This window comes from Thermobia domestica, chromosome 7 (assembly GCF_964235325.1).
Source record: "Thermobia domestica chromosome 7, izTheDome1.hap1.1, whole genome shotgun sequence".
NCBI lineage: Eukaryota > Metazoa > Arthropoda > Insecta > Zygentoma > Lepismatidae > Thermobia > Thermobia domestica.
Genome location: NC_137460.1, coordinates 38,835,380 through 38,861,315, shown reverse-complemented (window position 1 = coordinate 38,861,315; position 25,936 = coordinate 38,835,380). Strand labels below are relative to the sequence as shown.

Here is a 25,936-nt window from a genome sequence, read left to right as displayed (position 1 = left end):
TTCGACCACACCAGCCAACACTATTAAAATCGTATTCCTACCAGGGCCGTGCCGTGGAAAATCAGCGCCCGGGGCGAGAATACACGACGGCGCCCCCATACATATATTCCAAACAATTTTTCTTATCTTTTTCCTTTTTTCTCCCGAATTTCCCCCTTACTCTTGCGCCCGGGGCCGTCGCCCCGCTCGCCCCCCCCACGCCACGGCCGATTCCTACTACCGCCCTTCCCTCTCTTTAGATCCTAAAAGATAAGTGCCCTTGGCCAGAAGTAAACTCTATGTTTATTTGGAGTTGCTGGATTTTCAGGTCAGCAACAAAATTAGATCCTACGAATGTTTACGAATGGCTGAGATATTCTACGCACTGAAGTACAACAGCACTTACTTCAGTAGTATAGTGCGTGAATTGGCAACGCTGCCAGTGAGTGAAATCTTGCGGACGAGTTCACTTTATCTGCTACTTATCAAAGGGGAAGCCGTGTGGAGAAGGAGGGGCCAATCGCATTCACGTTGCACAGAACATGAAGGAAGGAAAAGCCTACGGACGGATTGGCGGTGTGAAGCGAAGAAGATAGCTCCGGATTGTTTAACTTGGCAAATAAACTCGGTCTTCGTTCCAGGTGAAAATTACGTGAAATGGCTAGTGATGCGTGTCAGACCTTTCTAAATAAGTGTTCCGTCTTCAAGCACCGGAGCAGTACTTTAAGATTAAACGTTTTGACGATGCATTTTTCATTGTCGCATTTGAACACTCAACAGGTGGTGAAGCTGATAATGCATGTCAGGGCCGTAGCCAGGGGAGGGGAAAGAGGACATTGCCACTCATGATTAATCAAATTGGCCTTTCTGTACAATTTTATCCTTGATCAGGACGGACAGGTAAATTATACGTAAAAATAAAATAAAATAAAATAAAATAACTTGGTCATTTCAGTCCATAGAAAACTATAGCCAGTCCAATGGACTTTAAGTTCATGGTACTGTATGTGGTCAGCGTCAACTCTCATTGCCTTGTTATTCCTCTTTATACCAATATAACTGCCTCGTAGCTCCCTATTTCCTAACGATTCATGATTAAAGCACAAAATGTACGTCTCTTTGAGACAGGGGCCCATTTGGGGAGGGCAAGGGGTCAAATGCCCCCCCCCCGAGTTTGAGTAACACATAGGCTACACCTTAATAAATTGTATACTAATATATTAATAGAAAAACGTGAAACTTATGTCTGTGGAGACTCCCAAGCCCCACCTTTTTGAGAAATTCTGAAATGGCGCTATTGCACCGAGAATGAAACCTGGGATCATTCGCAACAAGAACACATGAACACCATAGTTTTTTTCTTTCTTTATTTTCCTTTTTAATCAACTAAAAATTGAGTTCAATAATAGAAAAGAAATATACTCGGTATTGGTAAATAACACCAATGAACTTTCGGGAAATGACATCAACAACAACAACAACAACAACAACAACAAAAAAAAAAAAGCAGAAATGGGTCAAGAAATGTTGGATTAGAAAAGATTAAAAGAACACAATGATTATTATGAGCATTAGTGTAATCAGTGGATTTGGAATATATTTTCAGTTGTTTCTGATTTATCAGTTTTCTTTTGTAGAACTCATATACTGTATGTTCTCCTATGGTTCAAGGGTACCTTCATCACCGCCCCTGTTCCACATCCCTTGGCATATTAACTCTTTTCTTGTTAGTACCTCGTATACACCAAAAATTGTCATCAGTAGGTGCGAAAAGAGTATCAAAAAAAGAAAGTGGTTGTCTGAGTTCCTGCCTCGCAAAATTATTACCACACACGACTCCGGTTCTATTCCAGGTGAGAGCGCTAAAAATTTCCTGTGTTGACCCAGTATCATCAGACAGTTGGAGAGCTCCTGACTTAAGAGATAGCGAACTCTGATCTAGAAAGCCACAAACAATGATATCTGGGAACTGATGCGTTGATTGTGCATCACTTGGTGTCATAGTTGACATGAGCCATCTGGTGAGCCACAGCCCTGCATGGATTGTGCTTGCAGAGTTTAGTTTAGTACTATTCCTATCTAACTATTAGCTAATTGTCTCACTATTTTAACAACGTTGTCTCCACGGGCGGATCCAGGAAGGGGGCGATCGGGGTAGGGGCCCCCCAGAAGAGGAAACTTTCTTATTTTATATACATAAATAAAATCCATCCCAAAGTTTGGAGCACTTAAAAGTAGCAGTATGACAACCCCCCCCCAGAAGTCGGTCCTGGATCCGTCCCTGGTTGTGTCTCCTGCGATTCGCCTCATTTGTGTGTACTAAACTTAGTGTCGGAAAAGCCCATGAAGGATTCTGACCGACCATAAGGCTCCTATTTCAGTCGGTTATTAGTCATCCACCCGTGATATTTTTTTTTCTATTTTATAGCTACTCCACTGCACTCATATTATTATTATTATTATTATTATTATTATTATTATTATTATTATTATTATTATTATTATTATTATTATTATTATTATTATTATTATTATTATTACTATAATAATAATAATAATAATAATAATAATTATTATTATTATTATTATTATTATTATTATTATTATTATTTGGATACTATTCACATTAAAAACTGTGCTCCCAAATGATAACTTGCTGGTTACACACCCTGAATATGGTAATGAAGAAAACTATTAAGTGAAAACTTACAACAAAGAGTGGTGTCACCTAGCGGTTGAGGTTTTCTTCTGCCGTTATAAATTCCCCCCTTAAATGCGGCCTGGCAGCTAAAGGGTGTGGTCTTCTTAAATCCAAACACCATGCTGTGGAGACTAAAATAGCAAGTTTTGATAGGAACACGTTTGGGTGGATCATGGATTTATTTCTTCTTCCCTCTCTCTTAATCTTTCTTCACCCTCTCTCTCCTCTATCCCTTCCCCCAATGTCTCGTGAATCATATTGTGTGTGAAGAGGAATGACGTCAATCTTGATCCAGGTCGCCATTCGGCGATTAAGGTCAGATGTTGTTTGCCATCTTCCTACTACAGAGTACAGACAGAGGTGAAAAATAAATAGCCCAGGAAAGGTGACACCATGTGTATCACTTGGAAGCACCCGGGATAATGAAAGACTGTGGCGACAATATGGGAGTAGAGAAGTCCGAACGGTAAACAGCCGTATTAACATTTGCAGGAGAAGGACTCATAGTCGTGTACAATAAAAAAATCTCTTTCAGAAACTCTCTGGTAACGCAGTAAGCAGGGATGAACTTAAAACAAAGGGGAAGTTATCCCGGTAGGAAAAAAAAATTCCTCAATGAAATTGTGACCATTGGCCCCATTCTGTTAAGGTATGCGTCAACGAAACGCAAAAATACCGTTTAACGCAACGCAATATGCAGTAATAGACATAGCAGTTATAATTGTTTCTAACATGTTTTGCGTTGCGTCGAGATCCGCAAATTTTGTATAGATTGATAACGGAATGAGCTCAAAAGTGGTTAAAATTGACTTTTCTTAACCTTTTGCGCTGGGTTACATTCCGCAATGTTTGCGAAGGCTAATATGGAATGACGATCCATATCAATTATATTTTCAAGAAGTAAGGATACATATACAATGAAATTTCTCTAAGGTGGCACGACTATCGCCAACAATTGTAGCCACAGCATGCATCCTGTACGTTTTCAATGTATTTTGTAGGACATGATAATGTAAACAACAATTGAATTCAAACTTTGTCCAAAGGCAAATTGAGTCAGTAATTAGAGAATAAACCGTTCACTTTTGATTATTTTGTTATATTCATTGTACAGAACGCTTTATGTTATTTTTCAACAGCGTGCTTCCAACAATAAAGCCCTCTCAACAACAAAAGAAACAAAGTATCACAAAGATGCATGGATTATTTTCTAATTTTTTACTCAATTTTACTTTTGAATAAAGACAAATTGAGTCAGTAATTAAGTGGACTTCATGAAATGAGATATTCATCTCTTGTAGTTTATTCAATTACTGTGAATATGGTTTCTCCTTGCAACATACATTGGAAAGATAGGAGATAAGTGCTGCCATCTATTGAGATTATCGAGCTTTAAAACTCACCTTAAGGCAACTATTCAAAATATTCAACTAAAACTGATCGTCTAGACCAGTGGTATTTAACTTTTTTTTATCGCGTGCCCCTCCCCCTAACGATACTTTTCTATTCATACGTGAACTCTTAGATTTAAAATATTCTCAAATCTAATTATATGTGACTATGTCAAACATATAAATAATAGAATTTATTATTTATTAATTAATGTTTGTAAAGCCATGGTCATAATTAATTAAGTATTAGAGTCAAGTACATCATAAAGAATAAGGATTCTTAGAAATAATGGCCTTCACTATCAAACGATTTCGCCCGGTATTTCTTACAACGTTAGTATGTGTATAATCGGCAAAGACATGTATGAGGCAAATTTCATGTCAAAAGAACAGTAAATAAGAATAAGAAAACGAAAATAAAACTTTCTTGTCCATTTGTTGTAAAACATTTTGTTTTACTTATTCTAATTTTCGAATTTATAATTCTTTTCCTATGAAATTTACCACAAATATACATTTCCCGATTATACACATAGTATCAGTATTAAAAATACCCTGCAAAATCATTATCAATTTTTTTTTTTTTTTTACAAGAAGACAATTATAGATATGCGACAATCATTTTGGACATGAGTGTACTTCTAAGAAATTATTACGTACGGTACCTCAGGTTGAGTAACACTGGATCTGATAAGATTGTTTTCTTAGATAGATTTAATAAATTACCAAGAATGTTCAAATTAGAGGTTAAAACTCAAATACGAGGGGCTGCATTAGGATTATACGATCTGTTTTCTGTTGGCCATCGTTTAGAAGTTTAAGAGGAGTGAACTGGAGAGGAAGTTAGTGTGTTTGAGGATGATATCACTCAATAGTGATACTGATAAGGGAAGGGGATCAAAATATATTTACTAAACGTAGAGTGCCAATCTCTTCCCCCAAGGGCTAGGGTGCAACTTTACTTTTCTAAATCCACTGTTCCTCCCGAAAGACTTACCATTCTCCTCCCCAAAAACTTACCGTTCTCAAAAAAAAAAAAAAAAAAATCTCTTCTCCCAAAATTACCATTCTCCTCTAAACAATTGCCATTATCCTACCCAAAAATTTCCATTATCCTTCGACAAAAAATACGAATCTCTTCCCAAAAAATTTACTATTCTTCTCCCAAAAATTACCATTCACTTCCCAAATATTACCATTGTCCTCCTCAAACATTTAGCATTCACCTTTCAAAAATTACCACTATTCTCCCCAAAATTAGCATTCTCTTTCAAAAAAAAAAAAAAAAAAAAAAAAAAAAAAAAGATAAAAAAATTACCATTATCCTTCCAATAAAATACCATTCTCTTCCTCAAAAATTTACCACTCTCAAGATTGATTATACTATTTCAAATGGAAAATGATATGCCCCAAATAATCTCACGGGAACAACCTCTCCCCTAAAAGCCGCCTGTGTGCATCCCTGATTGATTACATCTCTACTTATAGATCAACTGACAAATAAATAAATAAATTAATAAATAAAGTAAAACATCGTATCGCAAGTAGTAACGCTCATCCTATTGATGTAAGTTCTTACGACTGTAAAACAATTATTGATTTGAAAAAAGAAAAAAAAAATGCATTCGCGACATGTAGACTTTTTTTAAAAAAATCTTTAAGAAACTTCCAAACAAGCTTTGCTACAAAATGGACAATACGAAAGTAAAAGATGGTCACCGTAGTTGATAGATATTTCTAGGACTGTATTAATCAGTTTCTGCCTCAAACCAAACGACACACCAAATATTTTCCACTTCGAAGGTTCACTGACTTCATATTTATTTGTAAAGCAGCCATTTTACAGAGAGTAAAATAATATTTTCTGACAAAAGTCAGTAGTTGCTGGTCAGAAGGAGCTTTCAGAGAGCTTTCACTGTATTTACAAGGAAAAATCTCTCACCCTATCCTCCTTTTCCCTAAAATGTTCATATTCTCTCTCGACAGAAAATAACTGAAATGTTCACTGCCCTACGTAGTGTGTTTGTAACTCGATACATCAGACGGATAAAGATCATATTGTTTAAGATACTATAACTTTGGTACTACCAGCTTTATGACATCAAAAGTATGTCAGTCACTTAAGAAGCTTGTAAACAGGATGTCTCGTTTCCTCACGAGTCATCACAACATGCTCAATATGTGCAAAGCTGATATTGAATAATACACTTTGTATAGGCTTACACAATGTCTTTTTTTAGCTAGAATGTAGGAGATTCGCCTTCCATTATCAGGGTCTGCGGAAGCTTAGTCTACGACTATTTAATGCGTTCGCAGCGCGTTTTAATGACTCATGCATACGCTTGGAACACATTGACCATGTATTTAAATGTGAATAGCTAATCAGAATGCGGTGCAAACGCGAAAGCAATAACAACTCACAAGTAAATCGGCTTGAGCGTATTTGGTGAGTTTAGGAACAATAGACCGCCTGCTATTTCGGAACAATAGACCGAATCAGTAAAAGATGTCTCCTGGAAGGAAAAAAAGAAAGACGTGTTGCCAGGCAAGGGGATTTTTGGCAAGAAACAACTACTTGGAAGATATTTTGAATAACAAAAGCAAATTCACAAAAAATACAAGGAAATTCCAAAAAAATTAGCTAATCAGAGAAAAATCTATGTAACACAATACGGTTACATAGGAGAAAAAAACCTGGAAACCCTGACTGGCTCATAGTATGATTTCTAATTCTGGCGAAAGTAAAATTACCGAGCAGTCACCTAGGTCGCGTTCGCTATAGGGGGTAACGCATCAGAAACGCATTCTCGTATAACCATAGCTTTATAGTGCTAGCCATTTGGATACTTCAGAGTATCTTACAGAATATAGTGCATTCAAAATTCGAATATCTGTCATTTGAATAGTTGTTCGAAAATTCCATTGACCATTCGAATAATTGCTGCAAAATTCCTTCAATCAATAGAATAATTGTTCGAAAATTTCTTCCATCATTAACATATGAATCTTATAATTATTGTATAATTTCTTACTTCGCTTTACCAGGGGGTGCTCTTAACCTATGTCCCGAACCTCTACTTTCACGCTCTCTTCACAGTGACGTCACCAGCGAGGAACTTAGAGCTTGTCGTCTGCTTGGCGCGCGAAGATTTGCTAGTAAAACCACAGACAATTCTTTATTTATTTTGGGTTTTTGCTATGTTGAATTGTGTTGCTTGCTTTTCTAGTGGTGTACGTGGACGAATATTATTTAATAGAGAAAAGTCTATATCTCGGAAGATTTCTTTACGTGGGTTTGGCTGTACAGACATGCAATATTGCAAGATAGTGTGAACTTGAGTACGTGTGTACATATGTATTTTTACGTGTATTTGTCTTTCATCTCCATGTGTTGCACATTATAGAATTAGGGATGTACCGATATATCGGTATCGGTAATATCAGCCACTTTTGGGAGTATCGGTATCGGCATTGGCAAATAAACACCGATATTTGCCGATACATTTTTCAAACTATTTTCAGTTTGTTTAATATTAACAGTGACACTTATATTTCATCGGTTTCTTTTAGAGTTAAAAGTTGTTCTAAATTATTATCAATTGTACAATCAATCGATTTCTTTATGCATGTATACGCCTTTGATTTGCACTATTCATACTTAACTGATAGTTTTAGTCCCTCCGTGCCAAAATAGTGAAGAAAAGACAAAGGTCCTCAGTCAGGATAATAGGCACCCGAAGAAAATTTTCTAGGGGGAGCCGATTTTCTGATTTCAAAGTAAAATGAAGCAAGTTTATTTTCCTTATTCATTTTCATAAATTTCTATGTATGCATGAAGTTCATAATTTAAAATTATTTTTCGATATTTTTTCTGCTTATTTTTTCCCTAGATGTTGATTTGAGTTAGAAATCAGAGTAAAACTGCGGGACATCGTGTGGATAGAACAGGTCGGGCGATTGCCCCACGCTTTGCACCACAGAATGGAAGAGTTTGACCGTTGAGAAAAACTAGCAGGTTAACTATTTCTAATTCATTGTTGAGATTAGTGTTGTCCACGAAACGAGATCGAGGCGAGAAATGTCTCGTCTCGTCTGCAATTTGAGACGAGGAGAATCTTTTTAATTCCTTTACATTTAAAAATATGGGAGTTCTCGTCTCGTTTTCGAGGCAAGATGAGAAACTTCACGAGTCTCATTGGCAACACGAGTTCACCCAAGTATTAAACCTTAAACACTGGTTTAAAGTTGCATGGTTCATCGTTAGAAAAACTATAAATTGATAAAGTCATTCTAAGAACACAATGAAGAGCATTCAAAGATACACAAGTCATTACACAATATACTCCAATAATAAATATGGTTTAACTGTTGTTATATTTCATCCTTCGTGGATCTTCCGTGACTTTAGGAGGTCACAAATTTATACAAGAGGCTAGAGAAACTTCGAGGCGAGACGAAAAGATCTTTTTTCGAAAATCGATTCTACAAGACGAGAAAACCTAATTTCTCGTCTCATCCCGATTCGTAACAATAGTTAGCATACAAATATTTAGATATAAACCAAATACATTTTTCCGGACTGTCTACTATTATTGTCACGAAGTGCAATCATAGCGTCAACAATGGGTACATTAAATATAATCTGTGATGGATAGTCGACATGACGTTTAACACGGATGGGCTCCGTTTTAATGATCGTGTGGAGAAGATATGAATTGGCAATTTTAAACTTTAAGCCTGAGTGCCGTATATTGAACAAAATAAAATGCTAGGCATCAAAGGGCTTCCGCAACTGAATACATCGACAATCTATTATTAATATTATTAATATTATTATTATTATTATTATTATTATTATTATTATTATTATTATTATTATTATTATCCATGGTTTTATGTATTTATTGAGATATTCTTATCAGTAATCACAAAGTAATCTATTTATGCCGGGTATGGAACTCACCTCATCATTGGTTCCGCAATTACTTTAACTCCAGGCACCGGAAATTTCAGATATTGCCCTGGTAAAACACATATTTATCTGCAACTTTGCTTAAATAATTAACAGCAACATTTCAGATATAAATACATGTAAAATGTAATTATAATTCAACAATTGTCTATCTCATCAAAAAATAAATGATCATGTAACCCAGGTACATCGTTAATTTTCCATAATATAAATTGCGTTTAAGAAGATGTTCTATTTATTGCTGGCTTATTTATTATTTATTTATTTGTAGTTTGTGTGTAGGAGAATGTTGTGACTGCGAAAATGTTATGTATAAAGAAAGAAAAAAGACATTCTGGCTGCTTCGTACACCTCTATACCTACTTGCTGCTCCTCGCTGGTGACGTCACGCAAAACGAGGAGCGAAGCGTCTGTGCGTATAGCGCAACCTTTCCTTCTAGTAACCTTGCGCTTTACATTTGTCACTGCTCGCAGTTAGCTGAGATGGTGCTGGCTGACGAGATGCAACGGATGTAGTACTCAAACGTGGTGTAGATGGGATGGGAAGTCATGCCTTTCGCTGCATTGGTAGCATGTGTTTTAACAGCAACAACAGCTGGACAAATCATTGTTCCACCGTCTTCCCACGCATCTCTTAACACTCAGTCATAAAGACTTCCTGCCTTGCCTTTATACAGCGACTAACTTTAGAATAGTAACCACATATAACAAAACATATCACCAAACAAGGAAGAGGGTTCATTTCAGTCCAGTTCAGAACAGAAACTTTTCAACGTTCCCAAACTTGTTGTACTCTATACACAATTTTCAATACAATACGTGTGTATAAAGCTTCTCGTGTCCTGGTATAGATATATGAGTAGGGTTGTCAGATGTCCGTATTTTGTGCGGACAATTTGTATTTTAAGACTAGTGTCTGTTTCCGTACCGTACTCTTTAAAAATATGACAAAATATCCATATTTTTTGTTTTGAAGTCGAAGAACAGATTAATTAGTTACTATTTTCCTTACCACTTCTTACCAGCCTCTTTATGACCGTTTTTTTTTTTCAAATTTATATCTAGTTCGAAGTACGGTATAGATTTAAAAAATAACTTTCATTATATAAATCCAAAACTGTCACCTTTCACCATCTATCAATGATTAATATATTTTGTTCATCTGTTTAGATAATTTTAAAGAAATGACAAAGACTGTATCAAGGAAAATTTGAAATTTACTTCTAAGGAATTTTAGAAATTTATTGGTAGTGAAAGGATTTCTTAACGCAATATCCTGCAGTTGAAGTATAAGTTTAGGGAATAAATTCCATACTTTCATACTTTTGTTCATCCGTTTCGATAATTTTAAAGAAGTGGTAGTTGATGGTAAATACAATAAAATGATCAATGTCGATTTCAGTTTCTCATTTATAGCACAACTAGCAGCGTTCACCCCGCTTCGCTGCGGTCACCCCGGAACGCAATAAACTTTGTTACTTAGATAATTTTTACTTTTTCGCTTTCAAGTGATATGATAAAAACCATAGAAGATTGCAGTAAATCTTAACATTATATCGCCTGTCATTTATGTTAACCCGCCCCGCTTCGCTGCGGTCATCCCGGTGCTGGCATATTGTAAAAGTGTCTGTAAAAATAAGCAAATCAATTAAAAAATTTTAAACAGAAGATTCAAGCTATTTTCCGCTGTATATCGCCTGTCATTTATGTTAACCCGCCGAGTGACACGGTCATGCGGGTTGCATATAAATACGTTTATTTTTACCTATGATGAACTAATAACAAAGGATTTGTACGTTATGGACACTTGAATGGTCAATTATCTCAAGACACTGGTAATTAAAAATTAAAGTGATATGATAAAAACCATCTAGGGTCCAAATCCTAATAACCCCCCAAAAATGAAAGAAATTGGTTCAGCCGTATTAGCGTGATGAGCGGACAAATTTTTGTACGTTCTCTTTTATATATATAGATGAATCTATTAAGCTTATTAGTGAATGTACTAAGGATATGCAGAATACAGGTGCTAATACACTTTTGTCCACGGTAGTACATTTCCTTCCCATGGATAGATTCGAACAGAGATACTTCACACTTAGACCTATATCATAGGGAATTTTGAGGGGGTGCCGGTTTTTTATTTTCCGGAGTTGGCAACCCTAGGCATTATTTGCTAAAGCACCTGCGCTTCAAAAGAATGATATGTATCCGAAATAATAGTTTATCTTAGCTCAATAGGTGCAAAAGTCTTTCTCGGAACGATATCGTAATTAAAAATGCATGAGTCTCTCCGTACATTCATGAAAGCACGTGAAATTTATAGAGAAGATATTTTTGGCTTTGAATATTCCATCTGGACTTTCACTATTTCCTCAGGTAATGCAAAAAAAAAAAAAAAAAAAAGCATAGCATGAAACTAATAAAAAGTTTCTTAAGGAAAACTTCTTCATAATTAAATTAACCAATAAAATGTTCACAACTACAGTGTAAAAAATAAAACAGCATTTAAACATTTTTAGTACAGATGTTGAGGGGGAAATTGATGAAATAGTGTTTATAAAGTGTGCTTCGTGTGTCCTAAAGCGATCATTCTCCAAGAACAGTATCTAGTACCTATTCCCTGTTCAGCGTAAGCTCTAAACTCCGATAAACAAAATATTTGTATCCTTCCGCTTGTCAAAAATACGATTGGCTAGTAATGTATCATTCCCACTCCCCACGGGGAGGAGCAAATTATACACGTGCATTATGACAATACTGTCTCGTGTTGTCCAGATCAGAGATGTTCACCCTCGCGAGGGTGGCCCTCTCGAGGGCATCCTCACCCTCAAGTTCCCTCGCCCACAGTGACGCGAGGGCGAGGACAAGTTTTGGCCGCGAGGGCGAGGGTGCGCGAGGGCGAGGACAAGCTTCAATGGCGAGGGTGAGGGTGCGCGAGGGCGAGGACAAGTTTCGGCAGCGAGGGTGAGGATGCGCGAGGGCGAGGACAAGCTTCGACGAAGAGGGTGAGGGTGAAAGAGGGTGAGGGCCAAGTGTTACTGCGGGAGCGAGGGTGCACTATGGCTAGAGACAACTTCCTTCAGGAGAACGAGGGCACGCGAGGGAGGAGGACAAGCTTCCTTAAAAGCAACTGTTTTGGAGTTTGCTGTTTGACCTCTTTTGGAGAGAGGCAAAATTTAAAATATCATCTGCCATGTCCCCTAGATGAAAAGTTAGTGTCATAGCAAGGTTATACATTAATCGTATTTTTCCTTTCAATTAATTGCAGTAGACAATTTCTCGTGTGTACGTACATAATTATTAAAAATAATAATGCAAATAAGAATAATATTTGATTTTTCCCATGAAAGTTTCCGGGTAGAAATAGCGCTACATTAAGAAGTAAGTGTGCCTCATTGTTGCCCTCCCTGTGTTGGAGACGTTTTAGATAAGAAGTGTCTACTACACTGTCATGTTTAAAGAGTGTTGGTAGACAGACAGACAGTCACTCACGTCATTCAGCAGTAAATGACAAGAGCGCTGATATTTGAACAAACACAATCAATGAGAGAACAATCAGAATGCAGTAGATCAGATGGAAAAAGACTTGATGGAATGACTTTGGTTCATAGATGGCCATTTTGCTCTGGACGCTCTCGGACTCGGGCTCATTTTTTTCAACTGGGCACTCGCTCATTTATTCCTTTGGGAATCGTGCTCGGGCTCACTTCCCTCAGTTGGACTCGCGCTGACTTATTTCATTGGCGCTCGGGGTAGCGCTTAATTATTGAACCCGAGAACGGTTGAGCGCGAATGCCGAGCTAGCGAGCGTTGGACTCGTGAGTTTGGATGCCCATGAAATGGGCTGATTAATAGCATACATCCTCCTCCAATGTCCACCACTGATGAAATTGTTACAATTAATCGGAATTTTTAACTTTTCATAGTTTTGTGACAGCCCAAACTATTATCTGAATCGATATTTGTTAAAATAAAGTCAGTCACTATTGTATCGATTTTCATTGTTTCTGCTTTTATAATCTACGTGGGTAGAGCTATCATTTAGTTACAAAATAAATAATATGTTTTTTCTTGTCCTTAAATAGAAATATCTGACACGTTAATACTGAAATTTTGTTAAAAGAGCTGCTTTAACAAAATAAATTTATTAAGTTCCACAAGACATAAGTTGTTTATGCAGCCGAAATTTGCAACTGTTGACTGATTGCCGTTTAGCGTCCTCTTTCGTCGGCGAGGCTATATGAGAAGTGGACCTATAGGTTTAACGCGGAATTCGATCCACTGTCGTTCAATGTTCTCCCACTCGGAATTGTCTCCAGGACCCCATACACCAAAGGTTCGCGTGCAAGCCGGTGAGATAGGGTTCGTATGTTGTGTTGTTCAATGATTTTTATTAGGAATAATATACGTTACAGGATGAGATACTAATTGTAAATATTATAGTGCAAGTATTGAACGATTGTGTGGTAAAAGGAGAAATATAAATTTGGACAAATTAAAAAAAAAAAAAAAAGGCTTGAAAAAAACTGTAGGATATATGAAACATATAAAACTTAGGAAAAGCCACTTCAGCAAAACGAGCAGGATTTTGTTCGGGGTAAACAGTTTAATCATATTATTATTAATTTCGCACAAATGTGCCACACATCATAGCATGGGCGGCGATTAGGGGGGCAAAGGGAGACAGTTACCCCCCACTCTTTTGAAATGACCCATTAATGTCGCTATATAGTTTCATTTGGAAATATAAAGTTTTTGTATGTATTAAGGTTCATAGAATGAAAATGAGTGTTCTGAAGTATTTTGTTTGTTTGCTGACGGAGTTTCAAAATCAAGCTCTTTAGATCTTTCCCTTTGAATTTGTTCAAATTCCTCAGTTACGCTACATACATCAGGGATGGCCAACGTGTTGACTGTCAAATTCTGACAGATAATCCGCGGCAGTCACTCTACCGCCACTCATCAAACCTTGATTTCACCCTCACCCTCATGAGAGCCGCCCTTGTGTGGCTGAATACTTATACTTGCATCGTAGTTCAAGGAACATTTTGAAGTAAAGGCATTGGATACTGTTGATAAATGATGTAAACGTCACTATCGACCGAGATCTCCATTGTAACAGTTGTTCCATTTTAGGTGTTCCACAGAAAGTTATACGATGATATGTTTAGTTTCCTTTCTTTAGGACGTATGTTAAGCAAGGGCGGATCCAGGACGAACTTCTGGTGGAGGTGGTGGGTTGTAATACTGCTACTTAGAGCTACTTTTAAGAGCTCCAAACTCTGGGATGCGTTTTATTTGTATATATAAAATAAAGAAGTTTCCTCTTCTGGGGGGGAGCGATCGCCCCCCTGAATCCGCCACTGACGATAAGGAAATAATTCAACAAATAGGTTGAATAATTGATGCTCTGATCCTCACGAACGAGGCCCTCTCGAGGCCTTCTCACCCTCAATTACCCTCGCCGTCAATGAGGGTGCGCGAGGGCGAGGAAAAGTTTTGAGCACGAAGACGAGGGCGAGCGAGGATAATGGACAACTCCTATCGCGAGGGCTAGGGTGCGCGAGGGCGAGGAAAAGCTTCGACGAAAAGGACGAGGGTGTGCGAGGGCGAGGAGAAGCTTCGACAGCGAGGGTGAGGGTGCGCGAGGGCGAGGACAAGCTTCGATGGCGAGGGTGAGGGTGCGCGAGGGCGAGGAAAAGATTCGACGAAGAGGGCGAGGGTGCGCGAGGGCGAGGACAAGTTTCGGCAGCGAGGGCGAGGGTGCGCGAGGGTGATGGACAATTCCATTCGCGAGGGCGAGGGTGAACGAGGGCGAGGGCCAACTGCTATTGCGAGGGCGAGGGTGAGTGAGGTCGAAGTAAAATAACATCTATGGTCCAGATACTTACAGCAGCAGCAGAAAAATAAGAAAAAAACTCGAAAAAAAAAAGTTATCTGAATTTCGCTGGTAAACAATTGTTGCTTAGTGAGAAAAAGGTTTACCTTGTTGGTGTTTCACTACAACACTTGTGGAATCTGGATTCATGCCAGACGTCTTTCAGGCTTGAAAGCAGAACACGCGTCCACAGTTGAATTGGCGCCAAAATTACTGCGCATGCTTAGTGTTTATTTCTATTGTTTCATTAACCACACTCAATATCAGTATTATTAGATTATCCGCATTATATTTTTGTCAGTTATAATAATGTAGTAGTTTTATATGGATCTTCATAGTGAAAGTAATAATCAAATCATATAAACTATTTTGCGGAGGACTACAAGCGTCGGTAGGCCAACAGCAAACCAACGACGTTTAGTTTCACGTGACTTTGTTTATCGCAGTTTAGAGCTTAGTCCGAACAGGGTTTAGTACAATATATTTAAAAGACTTCTTCTCAGCTAACAGTTCGAAAACAAAGTAATGACACGTTTTGCTCATTTTGAACATACATCTGGGACATACTTGGTTAACACAGTATCTACAAGGAGTGTATATGTAATGTGTACAGCGTCCTACTACGTCTAAAAGTAGTTTTTTTTTTGTATTTTTTGCAATGTGAGAAATTTGTAATATAAGAAAATTCACCATTTCTCGATCCTGCTCACAACTTTCAAGAAAGATGAAATGTTTGGAAGAGGAATTTGTTGACTACTTTCTCATGATGACTGTCTTGGCTTTAGATGCTCAAGACAGAAAATACTCAACCAACCACGGCATTATGCTCAAAATTTAATTTACAATTTTTAATCAAATTCTCTGAGCTTCATCGAGTTTTCCTGGAGTTTACAATATTTACCCAGTTTACTAAGCTTAGTCAAGTTTCTCTGCACTTTATAATATTTTGCTAACACGCTGACCAAGAATACTTTCCAATCGTAAAATGGGTTTTGTGTAATCTGGAAACGGCTTTAGGAAGTCTCACCGAAGGTGTAGCATATTGCAGAGTTTCAGGCGCTAATCTGTATAAATAATAAAGTTATGACCCGATAACGATTCGAGAAACATGAATCCAAACTATGACAAAGTTTTAAGATAAATTTAAATAACTTCAATTTTAAGCTAACTATTAGAAATTTTAGTAATATTATAATACACACACCGGACAAAAAAATTAGTCACCCCTCAAGAATTCGTGAACAGCAGTAATTAATAGCGTGTAACACCATCTCTGGCTTTGTTAACTGCCTGGATTCGGTTTGGAAGCGAGTCCACAAGGTTTTGCAGGTATGTCACATCCAGTTGAAGCCACTCGTTCAGGATTTGATCGCGCAAATCCGCCAAACTGCGTGGATGCCGATTTCAGCGTTTTACCCGCTGTTCCAACATGTCCCACAGATTCTCGATGGGGTTCAAGTCTGGTGATTTTGCAGGCCAATCAAGATGGAAGAGGATTCGGAAGTGTTCATCATACCACGCACAAATTGTTCCAGCCCTATGAACTTTTCTGTTGTCGTCTTGAAAAATAGGAGTTTCCACAGCATACTCATCATGAAGATGTTGACTGAAAAGCAACACTTGGCCATCCAGAATGTTCAAATACACATGCTGGTTCATTGTAGTGGTGACCTCAGTAAGTGGGCCCAATTCATAATAAGAAAACCACCCCCAAAACATCACAGACCCACCTTCGAGTTGAACATGCCCTTGCACACATTCAGGATGAAAGGTTTCATGTGGCCTTCGGTGCACTCGACGACGTGCGTCATTGGAATACAAGCTAAAACGTGATTCGTCAGACCACATTACCTTCCACCAGTCAGCTACTGTTCACGTTTGGTGATTTTTCGCCCATTGAAGACGCGCAGCTTTATGTGCCTGTGTGAGCAATGTCCTCTTGCGAGGTGCCAGACTCCAAATGTTCAATGCATGCAGTTCCCGTCGTAATGTTCTTTCGCTAACAGGTTGGGATGGACCTGCATTCAGTGTCTGCAGCAATTCCTGTCGGGTTTGGAACCGATTTCCATTCACAAGCCGAGAAAAGCGTCTCCGGTCCCTTTCAGTCATGATCTTCTTCCGACCACAATTCTGACGCCGTGTTTCGTGGCCACGTGTATGACACCACTGCTTGTACACGCGCTGAAGAGTTCGCTGCGAAACACCAACAAATCCAGCAACTTCCATCACCGTATGGCCATGGGCACGGCCAAACACGATTGCCCCTTTTTGCCACTCTGTTACATCGTCACTTTTACCCATTTTGACGGACACTGTCCACTTGCAACACACTTGTCTTACTGACTGAAGTTGCCTTATGGTTTCGTACAGGCAGTGCGCGCACAGTTGTGCACGTGACTCGACTGCTGCGCCATCTGTACAGTCTTTACGATTCATCGTTCCTTCTGCACAAGGGTGACTAATTTTTTGTCCAGTGAGTATACCATAAAGCCTATCCTAAAGCATTATCACGAATGTTGTAAGTAATGCAGTATTATCAACTCGGTACGAACGTTTAATTTTGAAATACCACTTCATCATGTTATACATATGTAGGATGACAACGTAATGGTGATCAAAGTATATGTCGAGCTCCTCCGTGGCTAAGCGGTTAGCATACGCGCCTTTGACGCGGGAGACCCGGGTTCAATTTGTAACATGCTTGGCTTCTAGTGAATTCTATAAATTCAACGGAGGCCAGCACAAGGATTATTAGTAGATATCGTGGGAAATATAATACTAATTTTAAAGCAACAATTTTATTAACATGGAAAAGTATATGCTTTTTTATACACGTTAAACAAGTAGTGAAAATGTAACGAAGAACAACAAGTAATATAAATATGCAATATCGAAATCGTAATTTAAATACGGTATCTTTTATATACTCTAAACCATTAATTTCGTAAAATCTCAAGACGAATAACAAGTTTAATAATTTTAATTGTGAGCACAAATGATTAGTTTGCATAAGGCCTCGTGGCAGGTTAAATTTCGAAGGTTAATATAGACCAAATATATTTTTCCATGAGACCTAAATATGCCGGGATGATACCTAATGACTTCCTTTTCCATTTACATATAGTCTAAATAAAATTGTAGTATTACATTTTTATAGATTAAATCCTTTCAATAGAAGTAACTTAAATATGTCATTACTCCTTACCTGCGAAATCCAAAGTGAGGCAAATTCGTAACGGCCCGGTTTAGTTCTCTACCGAGTACCGAGATTGCCCACCAGATGGTAGCTCACTTCAGACATAGGCCTGTCAATTATAGACTATCTCTCCCTCTATGTAGTTTTTATCCTTTGCGCTCTTACAAAATGTTCTTATACAAAATATATATAAAATATACATTTATTGGGACTATTACGTTACATAATATATCCTACCCCTCTCTCTATATAGGATACTAACCTTACTACAAAAGGAATAGTCCACAATAAATGGAATATGAATTGTTGACCAAAAATTTCCTACTTACAGTTTTCCAGAATCTTATAATAAACTACTCTCTTATATATTACATCTTATTGCCATGCCTGCTTTACAAAGTATTAGGAGGATATGGAATACTTCTCTCTGCAAAGAAAAAATAATAAACCCACAAAAATATCTAACAATGATTACAAGGTACAAATACTTATTAAGATTCATTATTGTTATCAACATAAGGTTTAATGTGATTTACGTGTCTCTTAATGACAACACTAGGTTGATCACATTTTCTTAACCATAGAGTGTTTAACGTAGGTTTATTAATGACCTCAAATGGCCCATAAAATAAGGGGGATAATTTAGGAGTATAATGTTTAAGTAATGAAGCCTTTTGAAACTTCCTAACCAATACCTTCTGACCTTCCGAATAATTACTAGGTTCTCTATTTTTATTATAACATTTCTCCTTTCTACGCCAGGCTTTATCAATGTTGATGATGACTCTCCTCAACCTTTCTTCTTTATCCGGCGCCTTAGTTAACTCGTCGAAGTCTATTTCCCACAACACGTCCAAAGGTGTATAAAGTTTTCTCCCAAGAAACAATTCAGATGGCTCGTATCCCGTACTCTCACTCTTACTGATGTTTAAGGTGAATTGGATTCTGTCCAACAGTTCAGCCCAATTATTTTGATGTTCATTACAATAAACACGGAGCATGTTCTTAAGCACTCTGTTCACTCTTTCACAAAGGTTACTGCTAGGATTGTACGGAGCTGTACTCACATCCTGGATACCTAAACTAAAGAGAAATTGTTTCATGTGATGACTACAGAACACCTGAGCACGATCATGAATGATTTTCTGAGGTTGTCCAACTAACATGAACAACTTCATTAAATGTTTGCATATAACCTTGGAATTCAAGGAACGCAAAGGTTGAAGCATGACGAATCGTGATGCTGCGTCAGTAATAACGAGGATATGACGATAAGGTCCAGAATTCGGAAGCTGGCCAACAGTGTCTAAATACCAACTGTTGTTTGGCGTAGTAACTTTCCTACTATAATAAACTCCTTGTTTTTTTCTGTTGGTGTCCTTACAGAGTTGACATCGCTGACATCCTTTCACATATTCTCTGACGTCACGGTATAAGGTCTTCCAGGTACATCTAGAGGCTATCTTCGCTATCGTCTTGGAATATCCAGCGTGAAATCCGCCCATCTCATCACAGTGAAAATATTTCATGATAGGATACACCATTTCCTTAGGGATGACTATCCTCCAACCATGGTTTCTTCTGCCTCGGGTCTTCTTCATTAAGATTCCGTCCTTAAGACAGTATTCATCCGCCCTTTGACCTCGCCGCACTTCTTGGATAATATTCCGTACTTCAGGATCTTCCATTTGATGTTCTTTTAACGGTTTGTTAAACAAGGGTGAACTCCAAAAATTGGCGAAACTAAGGTTGACTGGTTTCCCTTCAAATTCTTCAATTTCATTAACTGAAGGATCATTAGTATAGAATTCCACACCATTGTTCGTGCGCGAAATAAAATCAGATAAAAAGTTCTGCTTACTGCGGAGATAAACAACCTTGAAGGAATATTTAGATAGTTTTTCAATTAATGTACCATACTTACGTTGACGCTTATGATTCCGTAACAACCACGTGACTGATGAATTATCACAAAAAACAGTAAATGGTTTTATAAGATACATTTCAAATTTTTCGATAGCTAGGAGAAGAGAACGTAGTTCAAGTTCATATATGCTTTTAGACCAATCTACTGATGAAATATTCTTAGAGAAAAATGATACGGGTCTAAGAAGGCCATCATCATCATATTGAGAAAGTATAGCGGAATGTTTCTTGTAAGTACTATCTACATGAATGACAAAAGATTTATTCATGTCTGGTAATTGTAATACAGCATGTTCAACAAATGCTTGCTTAATATTATTATAGGCTTCATCTTCCCTCTCACCCCAGTAAAATTTAATTTTATTGGATCTTAAGCGGTGAAGAGGTTCCATGATTTCCGCATAATCTTTCACGTATTTTCGGAAATAATTAAAAAACCCACAGATACGATTTACACCTTTCTTATTTTTGGGCTTAGGTAATTTAAGAATTGTGTCAATCCTATCCGGATCAATTCTAGTTTCTCCCGCTTCAAATTCATAACCTAGGAATTTGATTTTAGTTTGGAAGAGTTGTGTTTTCCTTTTTGAAACTGTAATTCCCCATTTTCGAAAACGTTCAAGAATTTCCTCTAATACTTTTTTATAGGTTTCAATATCTGAGGCATGAATAAGGAAATCATCTTGAAAAATTTCAAGATTTTTACCTACTAAATCCCCAAAGATTTTGTACATGAAACTAGTAAGAACATATGGGCTCAAACGAAATCCCATTGGGAGAACTAAATGTTCTAATAAACGGTTAGGTGTACAAAATGTAGTATATTTTCTACTACTCTCAGAGATAGAGAACTGATAGAAACTTTGCTTTATATCTAATCTTCCGAAGATGGTATCCTTTCCTAAATTCGCTATAGTAGCTTCTACATGCGGGGATGGATAACTATTAACCCTTACTTTCTTGTTAATTTCAGAGTATGCTATAACAAGTCTAGGAGTACCGTCCTTATTGTGAACTAAAAAGCACGGAGACGAATAAGGAGAGAAATCGACCTCACGAACCACTCCCTTGTCAATAAGCTGATTTATATAATCATCAAGAGCTTTAAGTTTAGGGCCTGTAATTTGATATGGGGGGAGACGTACTGGAGTTTCATCCTCCATTTCTATTTCATAAGTGAACCCTTTTATTGTCCCTAGTTGTTCAGTGATAACATCACTATATTTCTCACAAAGATTTTCAACATAACATGGTAAATCTGGGTATTGTTCTACAAGTTTAACTGAAAGAGAGGAAGTATTATCAAAATTACAATTGTCAGAATCACATTCATCATATATGTCATTAATGCTATTCGTTTTATTATGATAATAAACAAGGTATTCACTACCTGGTTTCTTTGTTGTGGCCTGGTCCTCCGGTCCACCGGAATCTGCTGCCAGAAAGGTACAGTGCTGTTTCTGCCGGGCACTTTGTTTATTTGTATTTGGTTTCCAGTGTCCTTCCCGTACGATCCTTTGTCCATTAGGCCTCTCTCTAGAGTGACTCCGGACCGCATCGGAGACGCTGGAATGAGATATAGGACGAGTAGTTTCCATGGGAGACAAATAATCCCTCCAAAATAGAGGAACAGTAAGATTCTTCTGTTCAATTATAAATTGTTTGGCACTCAATTTGATATCAGCTTTCCATTTTAAAAGAAAGTTATTTCCTAACAGCAAATCAAAATGTGGAGAGTTTATGATGTAAAATGTTTCACTGAATTCACAACCTTGAATTGAAAATTTAATTTCTGTGTTTTCATGAAGTTCAACCAAATGACCATCAACAGTGGTAGTCACTAATTCTGCTGAAGTAGGGTTTATAGGAACACGACACATAATTTGATGTAAATATTTTCTGCTTATCAAATTGATACTAGAAGCTGTGTCCAATAAACAAGAGTTTGTGATGCCCGCAATTAGTACTATGATGTATAATATTTGTTTATCACGCTGCATATTAATTAGTGTTTTTGAAGGTGGCACTGATGTACGCATAGTTTTTCCACTAACACAGAACCGCTGAGTATGTCCATAACCAGCACATTTATAGCATCTAATAAGATTACGTTTTTCATTTTGCAAGCCAGAAACTTGTTTTTGAATTTTAGAATGATTTTGTGTTTCTTCAAAAATGTTCGGTATATTTATAGCAGGTGGCATTGTTTTAAGTGACATATAATCTCTTTGATATTTAACAAAATGATCGTAAGTTTGCGCTATGGTCAACAATTCAGAAACTGAAGATGGTATGGCTTCCCCAAAACAATTTTGGTATATTTCTGGTAAAACCAGACTGGTTACAATATTACAAAATATTTGTTCAGTGTATGTCATACCCAGAACATTGGCAACACTGATTTTCTCTTGGAAAAATGTTCCAAGTTCTTCCCCATCATTCATTAATCGGTAGAAGAATTTTCGTACATATTGTGTACGACCTACTGTGGATATATATTTACATAGCAAATTAGTACAAATTTCCTCCCAATCATTACAACGTGTAAGGAAAGAATGAAAGGTTCTGTTAAATTCACCCCTAGTTTGGGTTAAACTTGCTACCAAAATAGCTTCTAATTCTAAGTCATACCTCCTTATAAGCTCATCTAACCTAACCAGAAAGATGAAACAAGAATGGCTATCTGTGCCATCTACTATAGGTAATGACTTAATTTGCTGTTCCAATGAACGGAAAACACTTTGCCCTAGTAATTTATCAAAGTTACATTGAATAGCAGGACGTGCCATATTTGGCTGCATTAAATTCATCTGTGCCAATGAAGACGGCATTCTACTTTCATTATTAATGTACTGTTTACACTGCGTTTCATTTTCATTCCTATAGGACACAGTTCGTTCATTTTTCATGAACTGATCCTGTCTACCCTGTACATTGGGAGTACCTTTATTATTGTGTTTTGAAAAATAAATGTTACGCTGATGTATATCTGTGCCTTGTCCAAGATTATTTTGACCTACAGACTGTACATTCACTCCGCGTCGCATCGGAACCTTAGTCCAAGATACCTTTGATTGGCCTACATAAGGTTTACCTGCACCACTAATATTGCCACATCGTGGACATGGGTACCTAATTGTCTGTGAAAAATGTTCACTATTAAAGGGCTCACACGGAGCTTGTACATTTTGTTCAGAACAGTATTGTTCTCTAAAGGAGTGTGCATTTAATTCTGCACCATATAACCCACTGGCTGTGTGTGCAGTTTGTTCAGCACGAAATGGCTCCCGTGAACCTCGTGCATTCAACTCAACATTAAGTGGCTCTCTAAAAACCTGGGCGTTTGGGTAACCCACACCAACTTCATTTTCAGTTTCAACAGTTTGATTAAATTCACCTTTATCACTTTCATTACTTTCAGTAAAATCTTCATTATCCGAGAAAGAAATTAAATTATGTTCACTCATGTTTTACACTTGATAAATCTCTAAGGTGCTCACAACTTTCAATATTTTTTTTTTCCCACACGATATCTCATCAAGAAGACAGCTGTAATTTTTATGCTTGCCCACTTGATGGACTTTGGATTTCGCAGCCTTAAAAATTATGTAACATGCTTGGCTTCTAGTGAATTCTATAAATTCAACGGAGGCCAGCACAAGGATTATTAGTAGATATCGTGGGAAATATAATACTAATTTTAAAGCAACAATTTTATTAACATGGAAAAGTATATGCTTTTTTATACACGTTAAACAAGTAGTGAAAATGTAACGAAGAACAACAAGTAATATAAATATGCAATATCGAAATCGTAATTTAAATACGGTATCTTTTATATACTCTAAACCATTAATTTCGTAAAATCTCAAGACGAATAACAAGTTTAATAATTTTAATTGTGAGCACAAATGATTAGTTTGCATAAGGCCTCGTGGCAGGTTAAATTTCGAAGGTTAATATAGACCAAATATATTTTTCCATGAGACCTAAATATGCCGGGATGATACCTAATGACTTCCTTTTCCATTTACATATAGTCTAAATAAAATTGTAGTATTACATTTTTATAGATTAAATCCTTTCAATAGAAGTAACTTAAATATGTCATTACTCCTTACCTGCGAAATCCAAAGTGAGGCAAATTCGTAACGGCCCGGTTTAGTTCTCTACCGAGTACCGAGATTGCCCACCAGATGGTAGCTCACTTCAGACATAGGCCTGTCAATTATAGACTATCTCTCCCTCTATGTAGTTTTTATCCTTTGCGCTCTTACAAAATGTTCTTATACAAAATATATATAAAATATACATTTATTGGGACTATTACGTTACAAATTCCCGGCGGTAGCTCATGTGGTTCAGATTCCATGTTAATCAGTAGGTTCACGTCTCATATAGCCTCACTGCTGAACGGGACGTTAAACTCAAACTCAACTCAACTCAACTCAATTCAAAGTATATGTCTAATATGTAACAGTGTTAAAAACTTTAAGCGTTATTTAAGGAGATTACTAAAGTTTGAATGAATAGATTGCAAAATACACGAGAAAAAACAATGGTTTCTGACGAAAGTAGTTTCAAAGAGTATAACCTCAAATACAAAGCATACTCACTGATTCAACAGTGTTGCCAGAGTACAGGGTGGCCCAAAAGTAGGTATATACCCCTGCATTGATCAAGTATAACATTCTAGCTTAGGCCTATAGGTTTACTTGTTTTGACTATTCCGAGTTTAAGATATAAGTAAAAGAAACATTAAGGACAAATAATAAAGAAACTAAGTCCACCTGATGGATAAATGGATAACAATAAGAAATGATATAAAAAGCAATGAGTTGATCAGTATGTGACTGTATACCTACTTTTGGGTCCCCCTGTATAACACTATCTTTGAATAATTTTGAAAAGAATTACTTCAAAATACTTTCAAAACTAAATATAGTATCTACGTTTCTCAGATCAAAATATTTCAGTCATACAAAGCAATAGAATATCACAGTGAATTAAACAAATAAATGAAACGGGCCAAGAAAAGCGAGAATAAGATTAAATACAATTTGTTTACCATATTCCGCGTGGTGTTCTGGAAAGCGTATTGAATTCACAGGCGACAGATCAGGGTTCGAATCCTGCCCATTTCACCTTCTGAAGAACTAGCTCTTACTATTCTTCTCTGATATATGTTAATAAGGGATAAATTAGAGCCAGCCCTAGGTAAATTGCCGCCCAGTGCAATGGCATAATTTGTTCCTTCATTTCTCCAGAAAGAACAAATCTTAAAAGCCACGATTTTACGTATGCTACTCTATCATGAATATCGAAGGGAAGGGAAAGAGTATTCGCACTCAGAAAGGGCTAAACACTACAAATACAATCTCGTTGTGTCTGTTTTTTTTTTAAATAATAATCTATTATGTTACTGAAAGATAAAGCAAACACACCTGCAGAAAAAAGATGGTAATACTTTTTATAGAATTCTATATCGAGCTTCAATCTCAATATATCAGTTTGCAATTGAAGTGCAACTAACTCTTTTATCTTTATTTCTCGATTTTCTTTTCACATCTGTTAAAAACAAAACAAAACAAAACAAAACTTGTTTCTACCTTCAATGATAAGGAACTTGTTTGTGACAAAGACAAGACTAGGGTTCGTATCAAAATTGTGATAACTAACTAAATGGAACAGATGTTCACTACTGTTCGAGAACTGAGTACTTGTATTTGACAACAATCAAACAACTCTTGCTGGGATTTGTTTGACCATTTGCTTTAGGACTGTCCATGTGACCTTAAACATGATTTATGAATGTAGTATTCAAATAGAGGGTCAGCTTAGTAAATTTAACTACCATCCTCATGAAGTCTGTTTCCAACCAGAAATATTT

At 37.1% G+C, this 25,936-nt stretch overlaps 1 protein-coding gene across 1 annotated transcript in view; it reads right to left on the bottom strand.

Moving 5' to 3' along the window:
• LOC145690015 (uncharacterized) overlaps positions 1 to 25,936 on the bottom strand; it is a 486,481-nt gene that overhangs the window by 287,700 nt on the left and 172,845 nt on the right. The gene's annotated exons all lie outside the window — the stretch shown is intronic.